The 14,015-nt window shown below is 44.5% G+C and overlaps 2 long non-coding RNA genes across 2 annotated transcripts; one reads left to right on the top strand and one right to left on the bottom strand.

Annotated features, from left to right (window-relative positions):
• The first annotated feature begins 1,309 nt into the window (after window positions 1–1,309).
• LOC141567830 (uncharacterized) lies at window positions 1,310–2,496 on the top strand. Its single transcript, XR_012490682.1, has 2 exons — window positions 1,310–1,561; window positions 2,337–2,496. It is a non-coding gene; the product is annotated as an uncharacterized LOC141567830 (long non-coding RNA).
• Window positions 2,497–7,207: 4,711 nt separating this feature from the next.
• LOC141567894 (uncharacterized) lies at window positions 7,208–9,496 on the bottom strand. The gene is made up of 3 exons (XR_012490873.1): window positions 8,919–9,496; window positions 8,688–8,817; window positions 7,208–7,845 (listed from the first exon to the last, which is right to left on the bottom strand). It is a non-coding gene; the product is annotated as an uncharacterized LOC141567894 (long non-coding RNA).
• Window positions 9,497–14,015: the final 4,519 nt, after the last annotated feature.

Raw genomic sequence — 14,015 nt, 5'->3', positions numbered from 1 at the left:
GGAGAGCTCAGAGCCCAGCACTTGGCACACAGCAGGCACCGAATAGATACTGGCTGAGCCAATGAATCACTGAGGGACGTGGTCTCGTACTCTCTGCTCTGCTCAGAGAAACCTGGGGACATGGGACACTGCAGCAGGAACATGGAGATGAATGTCAAGGTTGGGGAAGGGCTTCAAAGTCATGACAAGTGAGGAATGGGTGGAAAAGCTCAGGACTAGCACCCTACTGGTGGAGGGCTCATGGGCGCGTCTGACTCTGAAGCTCTTTGTGGGCCCTCTGTGCCAGAGGGATCCCACGTGTCCTCTAGGGGTCTAAGATGTGCGACAGGTGGGAGGGGCGTAAGGGCAGACACATGTCACGAAGAAGGACACCATGGATGCTCGGAGGCACATCATGGTACCTGGGGAGGAGATGAGCTGCCTGTCCTAGGAGCTGCCCAGCCCCAGACAGATGGCTGGGATGGGCTGGGAGGACTAGGACCGCCCCCGGACAGGTGCAGTTCTTGTCCCTGGACCACACTGTGAGAAGCCCTTTGGAGGCTGCAGTCCTGCTCTTCTCTGCTGTGGAATGTCAGTGGGCTGGATGGAGGAAAGCCTTTCCTGGCACTTGCCCAGGACCTCTTGGTGGATTTTCTGGCTACTCCAGACTGCAGTGGCGTATTCGCCATGACTGAAGGGGTCCCTTGTCCCTTTGGCACTTTGTGGATAGCAGGGGAAACACACCACAGTGCCCTGACCCCTCTGAAGAGTGGATGAGTCATCACTGCAGGGGACCCAGCATCCTTTTCCCAGTCACTGAACTTGTGAACCAGGCCCAAACCATCCTTCTTTCTGTAGGTTTTAATTAGGGAAACAAGGTGGCCTTCCAGAAACCAGTGCTGTGATTCTGGACAGGGAGTGTCCTGGACTCTGCCTGGGGCAGTGAGGTTGGGGAGGGGACCAGGGGCTCTGCTTGATGCCAGGGGAACAGAAGTCCCTCCTCCAACCTCCTGTCTCCAGAACCCCTCCGGTTGGTCAGTATCTATGTCTTTGGGCCCCCTGCACGCTGGACCCTCACTGGGCCCTGGCTGCACCAAGCTCCCCCCATTAGTGACAGAACAAATGCCCTCTCTTTGGTTTGCTATGAACCAAACCAAATCACCTCCTGCATGTGGAGAGCATGCAGACTGGTGAGAACTGGATGCTTTGTGGAGAAACTGCTGTCTCTCCGCTCCCTGCACCCCCATGGCCCCTGCCCCTCGGTGCGTCTCTTTGAAGTCCGAACCAGCAGAATGAACAGTTCTTTCCCGGGGCAGCTGCTCCACTAACTTCCCACGCATTGTGCTCTGAGCTCATAAACTCAGAGGAATCAAAGGGAGATGCCACGAGCGCAGGCCCCAGGGATGTGGCTTTGGAGGCTCAGTTTGCTTTCTTCTTTCCCTGTGCGTCAGACCTGCCACAGGCTCTTGCTCTTCCACAAAGGAGGGCAAAGCAGAGCTGTGGCCAGGGGACTTCAGGCTGGAAGAATGTTTAAGGCTGGGGATGACAAGCTTCCGTCCCAGGCATTGCAAGGGAAATGCAGGTAAGTGAACAAACATAAGAGCTGTTGCACTTATGTTGCCTCTGACTAAGCTCTAAACATGACAGGGAAGTCAGGTCAGGCCTGGGTCCAACTGAAGGCTAGAGATGGAATATTCCGGGCTTGGGAGTGTTCTCTTTCCTCTGCTGGTTGCAGGAACCTATTGTCTGTTGTTGAAGACGGTTTGCCTAGAAGCCCCGACTCATGGCCAGTTTTACTCCAAAGCAGGGATTGGCTCCTCTTCTTGAAAAAATGCAGCCTCTCTGTTGACCTCATATTTTACCAATAGGCAAGGGTTTATCCACATGGGGTGGGCCTACGGGTCTTGCAGGCACCCCAGCTGCTCCTTTATCCTTGACTTTGCCCCATTCCTCCGAAGTCAGATTTTGAGTTGGAGAAAATACCTGGCAAGGGTGAAAAATGATAGGTTTAGTAGAAGCTTAAGGAATTGGCAGGGAAAGGCTTAATTTAGTTTACTTTTGTTTTTGAACAGATAATTTATTTTCCTAGTTCAGAAATCAAAGCTAAAAAGCCTCGATGCTACCCTCACTCTCCTATCAACCCCAATTCAAGTGAACACTTGTATGAGTTTCTTGGGCATCTTTATCAAATACCACACACACACACACACACACACACACCACACACACCACACACACACACACACCACACACACACACACACGCACACACACCAGAAACAAAAAATATATATCAAAACCAAAAAAAGTACATATATAGGTAATATGTTTTTTCCTTTTTCTTTCTCCCTTTCACAGGAGAGGAAATCAAGTGGCTCATGAAAGGATGAAAGGACCTTCAATCTCCCTTATGTTCAGAGAAATGGAAATTAAAACTACCACAAAATGCCCATGTGACAATCCCCACAAAAGTTAGCATTCTACCCAAACTGTTTTGGGCTTTGTTCTTTTCACTTAATTATTTGTATGTCTTGGAGATCTTATGATTGGTGCATAAAGAGCGTCTTCGTTCATTTTTATAGCTTTCTAGGATCCTATTTACAGATGACCCATAAATTTATTTTACCTGCTTCTTATTACTGGGCCCTTGGCTTGCTCCCAATCTTCTGCTGCTATGAACAGGGCCACTTGGGACAATTCCTGTGCATGCAAATACATCTTTAGTTCTGCGAGTAGGATTGTTGAGTCAAAGGGTAAGTGCGTTTGTGATATTTACAAGGTTTTCTAGAACCCCTCAATGGGGTTATACAACATGCATAGTCACCAGTAATTATTTAGGGGCCCTTTTCTCCACCCTCTTCTCCACCCCCTTCTTCATCCTCTTCTCCACAGGCATCGCTTCGCAGTTTTAATTTGCATTTCTGCTATTAAAGCAAGACTGAGCATCGTTCCATTCTTTTCAGGGCTGTTTGCTTTTCCTCCTCTCTGAGCTACCTCCTCATGTCCTTTGTCCATCTAAACAAAAATTGTACTGTTGGTGTGATCTTTTTTCTTAACAATTTCAAAGAGCTGTTTCTATGTTAAGGGAAGATAAGCTGTCTGTGGTTGGAGTTGCGAATATTTACTCCACATTGTTGTCTTTTGGTTTTGCTAATGATGTGGGTGTGTGTACACATTTGTAAAAAAATTTAGGTGGTAGAAAATTGTAATCACTCTTTTTTTTTTTTATTTGGTATGGATTCTATGTAAAAGAAAGGCTTTCTATACTCTAAGGTTCTATAGCAATTGGCTCATGCTTTCTTCTAGTACTTTCATTTTTATAGTTTTGATCCATTTGGAGTTGATGCCATTGCAAAGTATGAGGTATGGATCATACTTAACTCTTTCAATTGTCTTGTTTCATTTACTGGCCCATCCACAATGATTAAACATGTCACATTTGTAATTTACTGAGTTTCTGATTAGGATTGGGTCTCTTTCTATATTTTCTAGCTTATTCCACTGGCTGTGTTGTCTGTCCATTAGCCAGACTATGCTGTTGTCATTATTTACACTGTATGATGTGCTTTGATATGTGGGGTGGCTGTTTCTGCTCACCCCTTCTCTTTTGTTCTTTTCTCTTGCTTCTCTTTTCCTTTTCCTGACTGCTCTGGCTTACTTCATTTGCCTTATGAACTTTAGAATCAGTTTATTTAGTCTAAAAAGTTGATATTTGTGTTGAGGTCACATTACATTTATAAGTGAATTTAAGGAGAATTAACACGATAATGAATCTTCCTCTCTTAGAACATGATACGTGTTTCCATTGGTTCTACTCTTCTTTTGCATTTTTAAAGTTTTTTTCTCTCAGACATTTTGCACGAGTCTTAAGTTTATTTGTATGTTATTGTGTTGCCATTGTGGAAAACAAACTCTTGAAGGAGGCACCATTTTCCTCACTATGTGCTCTACCTGGTTGCTGTTTGTATATATAAATGCTGTTGTTATCCAGTATGTTACTGTGTAATATGCTACATTAATGAACTCATTGTTTGCACTTTTTTTTTCAGAATGCTTTTAATTTAAGGAATAACTGTTATTTGGGAAAGTGTCCATAAAGGATATTTCAGCAATCAGAAGCAGGCAGTGACAAATAGGTTTGGGGAAAACCACAACTGGGGTGGGGATGCTAAACAGTGTGCCTCTTGAGATTTAGGGGTCCTTCAGTGAGGTGGAGTTGGGGGGTTGTAACCAAATTTCAGAAGCTCCACTTTGGAACAAGGTTAAGAAGGTGTAAAAGCACAGCAGTTACCTGGAAAAGAATTAGCGATGAATTCATATGCGGCTATATCCCTTAGAGCCTTAAGGCACAGAAGGGAAGTGCCAAGGCCCATTGCAAGGGGAAGCAAGGTTCTCATTGGCTACAGAACCTGTGGCTGTGGGCAGAACTGCAGGGGCATCGGCCACCTAGGGCCATGGGCCCTCTCAGAGCCACTCCCCAGAACCCATCAGTGGGATGATCTTAGAACACGGGGAAAGGAATGGTTTGTCACTCATTTGTGCCCTTGGAGAGGGACGGAAAAGTGGAATTAACAAGTGGTGTGTGAGGACCCAGTGAGAGAGCCCGCTCTGTGGCAGTTGTGGTCTGAGGCAGACTGAGCAGGGACAGCACACTACCCAATGCCTTTGGGGTCTCCCACTGTTTATTCAACGACGAACTTGGGGTTTGTCTGGGACTCAGGGAACTTTGAGAAACAACGTTTCTTTCTTCTTCACCTTCACCCCAACAATTAAGAGGATGGGCAGAGCCGTTATTAGGCACCTATGTGTTGTGCTTGGTGCCGTGTGTACCATTTTATTTAATGACTGGGCTGTCTGTCCTCGCGACAGTCCTCCAAAGTGTTCTGTCTGCTTTTCAGGATGAAGAAACAAAGGCTCAGAAGAGCACCTAACTCCCCTAAGGCAGATGGGGGTGCACCACGCAGCCAGTAGGGAGATGAAGCAGGGTGCAGGGAGGAGGACCCGAGAGAAGCCCTGGACTCTTCCTTCCCTTGTGTTAGTGGAAGCAGCTCGGCCTCTCCTGCCTTGCTTATGAGTTTCCCACTGAGCTTTGGTTTGAAGACTGGAGTCTACCTGTCTCCAGTAGGGCTCATTCTTGTATGTTTCTCATCCCCAGTGCTGGGTGCTGGGTTGGCAGCCTCCCCCACTCCTCTCCCTGCCCCCACCCCATACCCATCACTGTGGTCCCCCTTTGCCTGGTGGATCTCAGGGCTCTCAGCCCACTGAGGGGCATTATTGGGTGTTGAAGCCGCGGAGGGGGCCCAGGGTTGGGAGACAGCAAAAGCGCGGCCGAGCTGATTCCTCGACCTGCCCAGCTCAGCTGCTTGGTCCTCCTCCAACCCTCTGCCACCATCTGCTCCATGCCGGAAGGCCCAGCACTGGAGTAAGCTGATGGTTTTCTCAAGCGCTGTAATGGGGAAAAACTGCTGCCACCCAGCGTCCCCCCATTCCCTCCACACCACAACAAACTCGGCGGAGGCTTTGGTAAGAATTGGAAACTTGGGAATTACTCAGACCAAGCTGAGGGACTTTTAAAGGCACTTGAGCTCATTGTATACTTTTACAGATTGAATTTCCTTTGCATTTAATGACTAATTGTCCTTGGTGCTTGTATTATCTTACTCTAAGGTGTTTAAGAAAACTAGAAATGAGTACATTTTTTAATAGCATCATCATCATCACCCTTTGGCTTCCAAATTGTGTCGAATCTAACATTGATGGGTGAAGCCAGCACCCTCATTCTTATCACCATTACTAGTGAAATAAACTTGAATTAAATAATCAGCCCTTAATGGAGGAGCTCAGTGCACTAGACCTGATACCAAATTTGAGAAAACTCAACTTTAGAGGTAGGAGAATCACCAGCTCAGGAGAGGACGTCATTTATTCCACATTCTTTGTAAAGATGAACGCAAATCCTAGGAAAACACTGTGCCTGCTCTTCTTGGAGATTGGGAGCAGTTACAGCTGTGAGGACCCTGTGTCCTGGGCAGAATTCCTTGGCAGGATGGCTGCATTTCATGTGCTTGGGTTTGGCAGTGGAGACCAGAATCCAATCCAATGTGGCCCCTTCTCTCCAGGAGCTTACAGTTAACGAAAGAAGCTTCACCCTATAAGGTTCTATAGCTCATCTTCTAGACTTCACCCTTCTCTACAGCTATATCAGCTATAAGGATTACAAACAAATGCCACAGGGGCATGACGGTTGTATGTGTCAACCGGGAAAGACTATCGTACCCAGTTTTGGTCAAACATCAGTTTAGATATGACTGTGAAGGTTTTTTTTGTTTGTTTGTTTTGTTTTTTGGTGTGAATGACAATGAAATCCGTGGACTTTGAGGAAAGCAGATTACCCTCCACCACGTGGGTGGGCCTCATCCAATCAGTTGAAGACCTTAAGAGAAAAGACTGAGGTTCCCAAGGAAGAAATATTCTGCCTCCAGACTTGAGACTTTGGAAGCAACTCTTCCCTGGCCTCCAGCCTGCCGGCATGCCCTGCAGATCGATTCCAGACTCGCCAGGCCCCATGGTACACACTCATCCCATTGGTCCATTTCTCTAGAGAACCTTGATGAACCAGGGGCAAAAATCATAGTTATGAGCATCACTAAACAAATTCTTCAGGACAAATGACTTCCGTAGATCGGTGGTCAGAACACCAGTGAAGGTGTCTGAGAATTTTGGATACTTCCGCAGAATTTCTGTAATGCAGAAACGATTTATGGGGTCCTCATGGTGTGTGAATAATGCACTGAATTTGAGAATTCAGAAATTTGGATCTGGGTCATGGGTTTGGATTTCTACATACCAGCACTTGGTAGGTGGGAAGGGAGCACCACATCCCCAAACATAACATTCCTCCCTCCATCAGCGGCCTCGTCCATCCTGACACATTACACATATGAAACAGTTACCACCTGTCAGGACCGGGGCTGGGAGTTCACATGCGATGGCTCTGCAACAGCTCTGAATGGTAGGCATAGTACTTCCCATTTACTGTTTACAGAGAAACTCCTTCTGAAGTGGCACAGTCAAGAGTTGGCAATTACCCCTTTTTACATAGCTGCAGAGATGGTACCCCCATCTGCAGCAATGAGGTCGGGGGTCCTCTCCCAGTCCTCTGATCAGCTGAGAGAGACACAGGAATTGTTGGTGGGGAATGGTGTAAGTATTAGGTAACAAGCAATGACATGGGGGAGTAGGTGAGGGTACTATTAGGGAGAAGAGTGCCTCTGAGGGGCTCTGCAGGTGTCTGAGAGCCTGGCGAGAGCAGACTGCAATGGCATGGGCCATAGTTTTCCCCCTCCCTTCCAAAATAACTCTGACACCAGCCTTTACTGTAAAGCAAATAAAGAGGGAAGATATCACTTTTATAAAGCGGAGACAGTGCCTCAATGTCACATTGCAGGGATAAATGCTTAGACATTATTCTAGGCAAGAGTCAAATGAAACCAAAAATTTTCCTCTGAACAAGGTTGCTCCATGTAACAGATCTGTTACTCAATGCTGGGGGCGAGGGGACCAGGGCTTCTATGCCTGTCTGTCATCAGCCATCGGTCATTGGTTACGGGCTGCCCCTTAAACATTCCCACATTTTTCTGGTTCCTTACTCATGCAAGCTCTAACAGCATCCAGGTAACACTCCAAAAAAGAGCCACAGGTGGTGGCTGATGGAAGGGCAAGCATCCTGAAAGGGCAGCAGGATTCAAACTCGCGGCCACTGTTCTTAACCGCTGTTCCCCTGAGAGGTCACATGGTGGCTTCATTCCACCGTGAGCCCGTGTCCTTCGGTTCCTCCTTCCCTTCTCTTTGCTCACTGCTTCTGATCCTGGGTGAATGGGGAAGTGAGAGAAGGACAAGTAAGTTTCTGTGATGGTGCCAGCTGCGAGGAAGACGCTGGTCTGCCTGGTGGAGCCCATTGCTCGGGGCTGGGTTGGCTGCCCAGGAGCCAAAGTCTGGGCATCAGTCGGTCAATTCAGCTTTCCCTTCAGTCGCTCAGCCCTCAAATGTTTTCTAACACAACACTAGATATATATATATACATACATATATATATATATATATATTTTTTTTTTTTCTACTTTGCCATCTCCTGTGCATTTTTTAAAGAAAATGTAATTCTCACGGCTTTGAATCTTTATACTAAGCTCCTCCTCAAACTGTGCATTTTCAAGAGCTTTTTTTTTTTTTTTTAGCTTAAAAATAATATTTACAACATGTTTGTCTCTTGGCAGGCTGTGTGTGACTGTGTAAACACATCTCCTCTATCACTGTAGAGATTTGCCCAAACATAATTAGTTTTACTGGTCTACCCAGGGTTTACCCTCCAGTATTAGGTTATGGAAGTCTTGACTGAAGACTCTCGCAACTGACACCTTCATGCAGCCATTACCAGCAGCTCGGATGGGAGGAAAAGCAAGCAGGTTACAAAATGACCCCGACAGCTTGTATTGGCCTGCGTTTCCCGATGGTGGATTCTAAGTCCTAATAGCAGAAACTTCTCTTTTTGGAAACTGTCATTCGTCCTGCAAACATGCCCACAGGCTGTTGTGCAACAGTTACATCCACTCAATGTACTAACTATAAATAAGCAATAAACGTGAGGGGGAATTACTTTCTGATTTGTGCTTCCTGCAGCATTCTGGGAATGTTCAAACATTTCCTGTGTACCTGCACCACATTTGAAAAGATGCCCCTCTCAGCTCCAAAGGGCGCCAGCTCCCAGTAGCTTTTAAAGATCTTGACTTTGAAAGTTTGGCTGCTCGTTGGTCTCTGGGTTGCTGTCCTCACCAGCTAGACCCTGTAAGGGAGAAGGATGTTAGCCAACGACAATTCTAGAACTCTGCTATTACTGTCCTTTCTTCCCTCTGTCTCCATTGTCTTAAGGACCCTTTATTTTACCTTGTCTTGCCTCTTCCTCTTCCCATTTTCTCAGTGTGCTGACCTTGGATTTAATTAGGTCCAACTCATTGGACTCGCAAAGGTGGTGGACTCATCTGGACGAAAGGTCTCCCATCTGTGTGGTTCATCCAGGGCATCTGGCTGGAATCCAACAAGCAACCCCCTGCCAGACCTCAGCCTTCCTTCAAGGGAAAGCAGCAGAAACAGCTTCTCTTTTTTATTTCCACAAAATGTACATCCGCAAAGTACAAAGAGAAGCACATGCTGAATAGAAGTGTCATTGTTGACTCAAGATGCCGTCCAAAGGCCGAAAGAGGAAGTAGTGGACATTTGGCCATCAAAGCCACTCTGGAGGAATCTTCGAAGGAGGCAGAATCTAAGAATCTAGGTGGAGGCCATGATGAGAAGACCATTCTTTGTGTCTTCAGGCAAGCTCTGATCCTTAACATCCTCTCTTTAAAACTTCCAGAACAAGTGTCTTCTCCACCGCCCACCACAGCTTGTCCTGGGAGGGGAAGAAACTGGCCAAGTTCATCATCTTCCCGGAGTTCTCTGAGGAAGGGAGGGCAAGAGTGGGCAGAAGGAGAAAAGCAGTCGTGGTGTGGGCTTGGGGATGCCGTGTGCAGCCAGATTGGAGAGCCCTTTCTGAGCTCATCCTCCCGCCCCAAGAGCCAGTTGGTACCATGCCACATAGAGCTGTGTTTTATAGTACCAAAGAGTAGAATTATACTGAAAGACTTCCAAAGGAGACTTTTCACTCTCCTGTTGCAATGTGAGAATGACTCACTGAAAGGAAATCGTTACTTACACCCAATTAGTTTCTTTCCAAGTGCTCATTAATTTCATTTCCTAGGAAATCTTCACTTTTTACCTCAACTAGGACAGTCATATGTAGTTTCTTAAAGACTATTCAGATCTTCTGCAAACTTGACCCCCAGAACTCAGTAGACTTGAAACATCATTCTCTCTGTCTCTGACTCTTCTGTTTCTCTTTCCCCCGTCTCTCTCGGTCCCTCTGTCTCTCTCTGTCTCTCATCCGCCACTTCACCTGACACCATCATGTTCTATCCCACCCCACAAAACCTCAGAAACTGCAGATGGAAAGTTTCCATTTTAGTGCTGATGTAACAAGGCTATTTTGCAACACTGAATTTTAGTCTTAAAAGCGGTAGCTTAGCTTCTAATAGATGTTTGATACTTTTGTTTTTGTCTAATGGACCAAGATGGCTGCAAATGTAATAGAAATAGGCCAATTAATGCTTCATTTCTTCAAAAGTCAGGATAATTGTGAAAAGCTCTTTTAATGGCTAGAACCCATTATTGCTTAAGGCCATAAACTTACGTCTTCAAAATATAGTGAATTAGATAGTTTCATATTAGAATGGCTAGTATTTCCTGCCTTTTAAGGCACCTTCTAACAGTAGCAGAATATTCCAATAACAAAAGAATGAAACAATGAGATTCAGCACGATCCCTTTCACAGCAGCTTTTCCTCATCATAACCTGCTACAAGGCCCTCGTCTCATGTGAAGTGACTAGACTTCAGCAATGACGAGGACAGTTTCTATTGATGTGTCGGAGAAAGATATTTTCCTTTCCACAAACACCAGCTCTATTTCTACGCACTCCTTTTTTGTTCAGCTCCTTGGTGCATTGGGCAAGTCACCTGGTTTAAAAGGTGTTTGCTTTTTGATGCTGTTTTCACTCTTTCCTGTACTTTCTTTGATGGAGCTTGGTTTCTCCTCCCCTCCCCATGTACAACGAACATGAGCACTTATAGTTGAAAAACCCTGTCAAATATATTAGTGTATATTCTTCTTCCTGTCTTTCAAGCTACCAGATGTAGATTTTTCTGCATAATGTTTGCTTTGTCTTAATGAACTTGACCAGTCATTGTACAGAATGCTGCTTGCTTCTGAGTGGTCCTAAGTCTTCAGTGCTGACATACAAGAGCAGCTACATAATTTGTAGGGCCCAGTGGAAACTAGAACTGCAAGGCTTCTTATTCAACACTAATTAAGAATTTCAAGTTGATGACAGAACATTGGACCAAGAGCTGGGCCCTGTGCAATGGCACAGGTCACAGCCCCATGAAACCTGTTATTCCTACATAAGTCACTTCTTATGACTAAGCCCAGGCATGATCTGTGACTGAGCCTAAGTTTCTTTGCTATTTTCAGCTTTTAAACTGAGTAAGGTCATTCTGTATCTCTCAGTGCTTTGGAAATATTCCACCGACTACTGGCTACTATTGTTGCAATTGAAAAGTCTGTTGTTAAGCTGCTTGGTTTTTTTTTCTTGAAAGTACTTTCCTCCTACTTAATTTTGCAGTTTGGAAGTTTTCCTTGACAATGTGTCTCATTTTGTGTATCTTTCTTTGAACTATTTTGCTTCCTGAATCTGATTTTCATCATGTCCTAGAAAATGCTCGGCCACTATCTTTTCAAATATCGTGTCATGTTCTGTTCTTTCTTCCTAGCGCTCCTATACAACACGTGCTGGTGCTTCTCATTTTATCTTCTGCATCTAACTTCTCTTTCATTTAAAAAATCTTTTTATCTTTCTGTGTTGCACTCTAGGTGATCTCCTTCTAAGCCATGTCCTGGATCTCCAGTTCTCTCCTTAACTGTTGAATCTGAGGTTGAAACCCGTTCAAGATTTTCTTTTTAAGGATACATGTTTCATTTCTAGAAGTTATATTTGGTCATTTTCCAAATGTGCATCGTCTTTTTTTTTTTTTTTTTAACAGAGTCTGGTTATTTTCTCATAATTGTGATTTCCCATTTTACATTTTAATTATTTAAACCACAATTTGTAGACTCTTTCTAATAGTTTCATTATCGGATGTGCTTGGGGTTCTTGAGGTTTGTCACCATGATGCCTGTTGTGTCTGTTGATTCCTGTCTTGGTGGACGCTTGTTCATGTCTCCTAAAGCATTTTGTAGTTTTATTTCAAATGTTCACTATGTAGCAGAGGACAGAGCAGTTTTTTTTATTTGCTTTAGCAAGTGCTCCTGTGATGTTACTCCATCGGGACTCTTCTCATGTTATTCAATTGACTTGGGGTTTCGAGACCGTACAGGTGAGTAAATTTAAACTCCAAACTTGTGTGAAGTGTGGCCTGTGGTTTTGAAACTCAAGGTGACTTTTCCCCCTGCCAGAGCTCCCACTGCACAGGCACCTGATCCAGTGTTCAGGCTGTTTCGGACTCAGGGATTTCCTTCACTGATCTCAGCTGTGCTTTTAAAACCATGTTTTCATTCTTGTACACCATATCTAGGTATTTTGTGGCTAGAAGTTTTTCAGACTCTCCTCCGTGATATTGCCACAAATGATAGTTCCTGTCATTCTGAATTTCGGAGCCCAGAAAGAGCTTTCTCCCTGTGATGACATACTATGAGCTCTCTCTAGATGTTAGGAACATCTTATGAAGCAGTCCAGGAGCCCTGACCAAATTCATGGCGATTCTATTGGACTAACCAGAAAATACCTCTTATTTTTGTATGCAGCTTTTAGTCATGAGACTTTGGCTTTGTTCTGCAAACAGCTAATGTATCCTTCACTAAAAATGACTGGAGTGCATTTTTAATGGCTAAATTTATTTAGTACCCAAATGTGAGATGTTTAAAAAGAAATCTTAGGAATTCGAGGACATTGGGAGGGTTGTTCAGCACTGAAAGGAAAACAGAGGGAGACAGGAGGTTCGGTTCCCTGCACATATGTCTCTCTGGCTTTGGATAATGCAAGTGTTTCTCTGCTGTTCCTTTCTTCTGCTGTTGCGTTTCCTGCGCCTGAAAGATCTGATTTCCCAGAAAATAAAAAAGTCCTCACCCAAAGAAGCACCAGAGAAGTGAAGTCAGATTACTGTAAAAGGCTTCACATGGCTGAGTCAGCAGGGAGGGCAGCTGGTGATCACTTCCTGTCTCACGGGTGAGGGAAGTCTCAGCTGCAGAGATGTTAGGTGGTTCCTGTACTACTCCAGGAACCGGAAAGACTTACTGCATGGAACGTTCTGATATCTGGACAGGGAAAATCTAGCCCTGTAGATCAAGAAGTCATTCATTCATTCATTCATTCATTCATTCATTCATTCATCCACCACTCCTTCTTCTCATTAGAGTGAAGTGAGAGCTGTGTGGAGAATAAGGAAGCTTTCAGTATGACTAGATATATGTACTTACCATTGTTTTTTGGATTGAAAATCTTTTTTTTATTATTAAAAATATAGCTAACATACAATATTATATTAGTTTCAGGGGTATACCATAGTTATTCAAATTTATGTACCTAAAGAAGTGATCACGGGGGCGGCCAGATGGGTCAGTTGGTTAGAGCGTGAGCTCTTAACAACAAGGTTGCCAGTTCAATTCCCACATGGGATGGTGGGCTGCGCCCCCTGCAACTAGACTGAAAAATGGTGACTGGACTTGGAGCTGAGCTGCACCCTCCACAACTAGATTGAAGGACAGTGACTTGACTTGGAGCTGATGGGTCCTGGAAAAAACACAATGTTACCCAATAAAAATTAAAAAAAAAATTAATCACAATGGTAAGTCCAGCAACCATCTGACACCTTACCATGCTATCACAAAATTGACTATATTCCCCATGCTGTACATTACATCCCCATGATTTATTTGTTTTATGCGTGGAAATTTGGGCCTCTTATTCCCCTTCCCTTTTACCACCCCCTTTTAAATTTATCAATTACAGTTGACATTGAACATTATTCTATATTGATTTCAGGTGTACAGCATAGTGGTTAGACATTTATATAATTTAAGAAGTGATCCCCCTGGCTAGTCTAATACCCACCTGGCACTGTACATAGTTATTACCATATCATTGACTATATTCCCTATGCTTTACTTTAATACCCATGACTCTTTTTTGTAACTACCAGTTTGTACTTTTTAATCCTTCACTTTTTTCACCTTGCTCCCCAATTCCCTCCCATCTATCACCCCAACAAATCTAGTACCCGCCAGACATCATACATAGTTATTACAATATTATTGACTGTATCCCCTATATTATACCATATATCCCCATAACTACTTTGTAACAACCAATTTGTACTTCTTAATCCCTGCCCCT

This window comes from Rhinolophus sinicus, linkage group LG12, assembly GCF_036562045.2.
Source record: "Rhinolophus sinicus isolate RSC01 linkage group LG12, ASM3656204v1, whole genome shotgun sequence".
NCBI classification, from domain to species: Eukaryota; Metazoa; Chordata; class Mammalia; order Chiroptera; family Rhinolophidae; genus Rhinolophus; species Rhinolophus sinicus.
The sequence above is the reverse complement of the archived record's forward strand: the minus strand, read 5'-3'. Positions and strand labels throughout refer to the sequence as shown.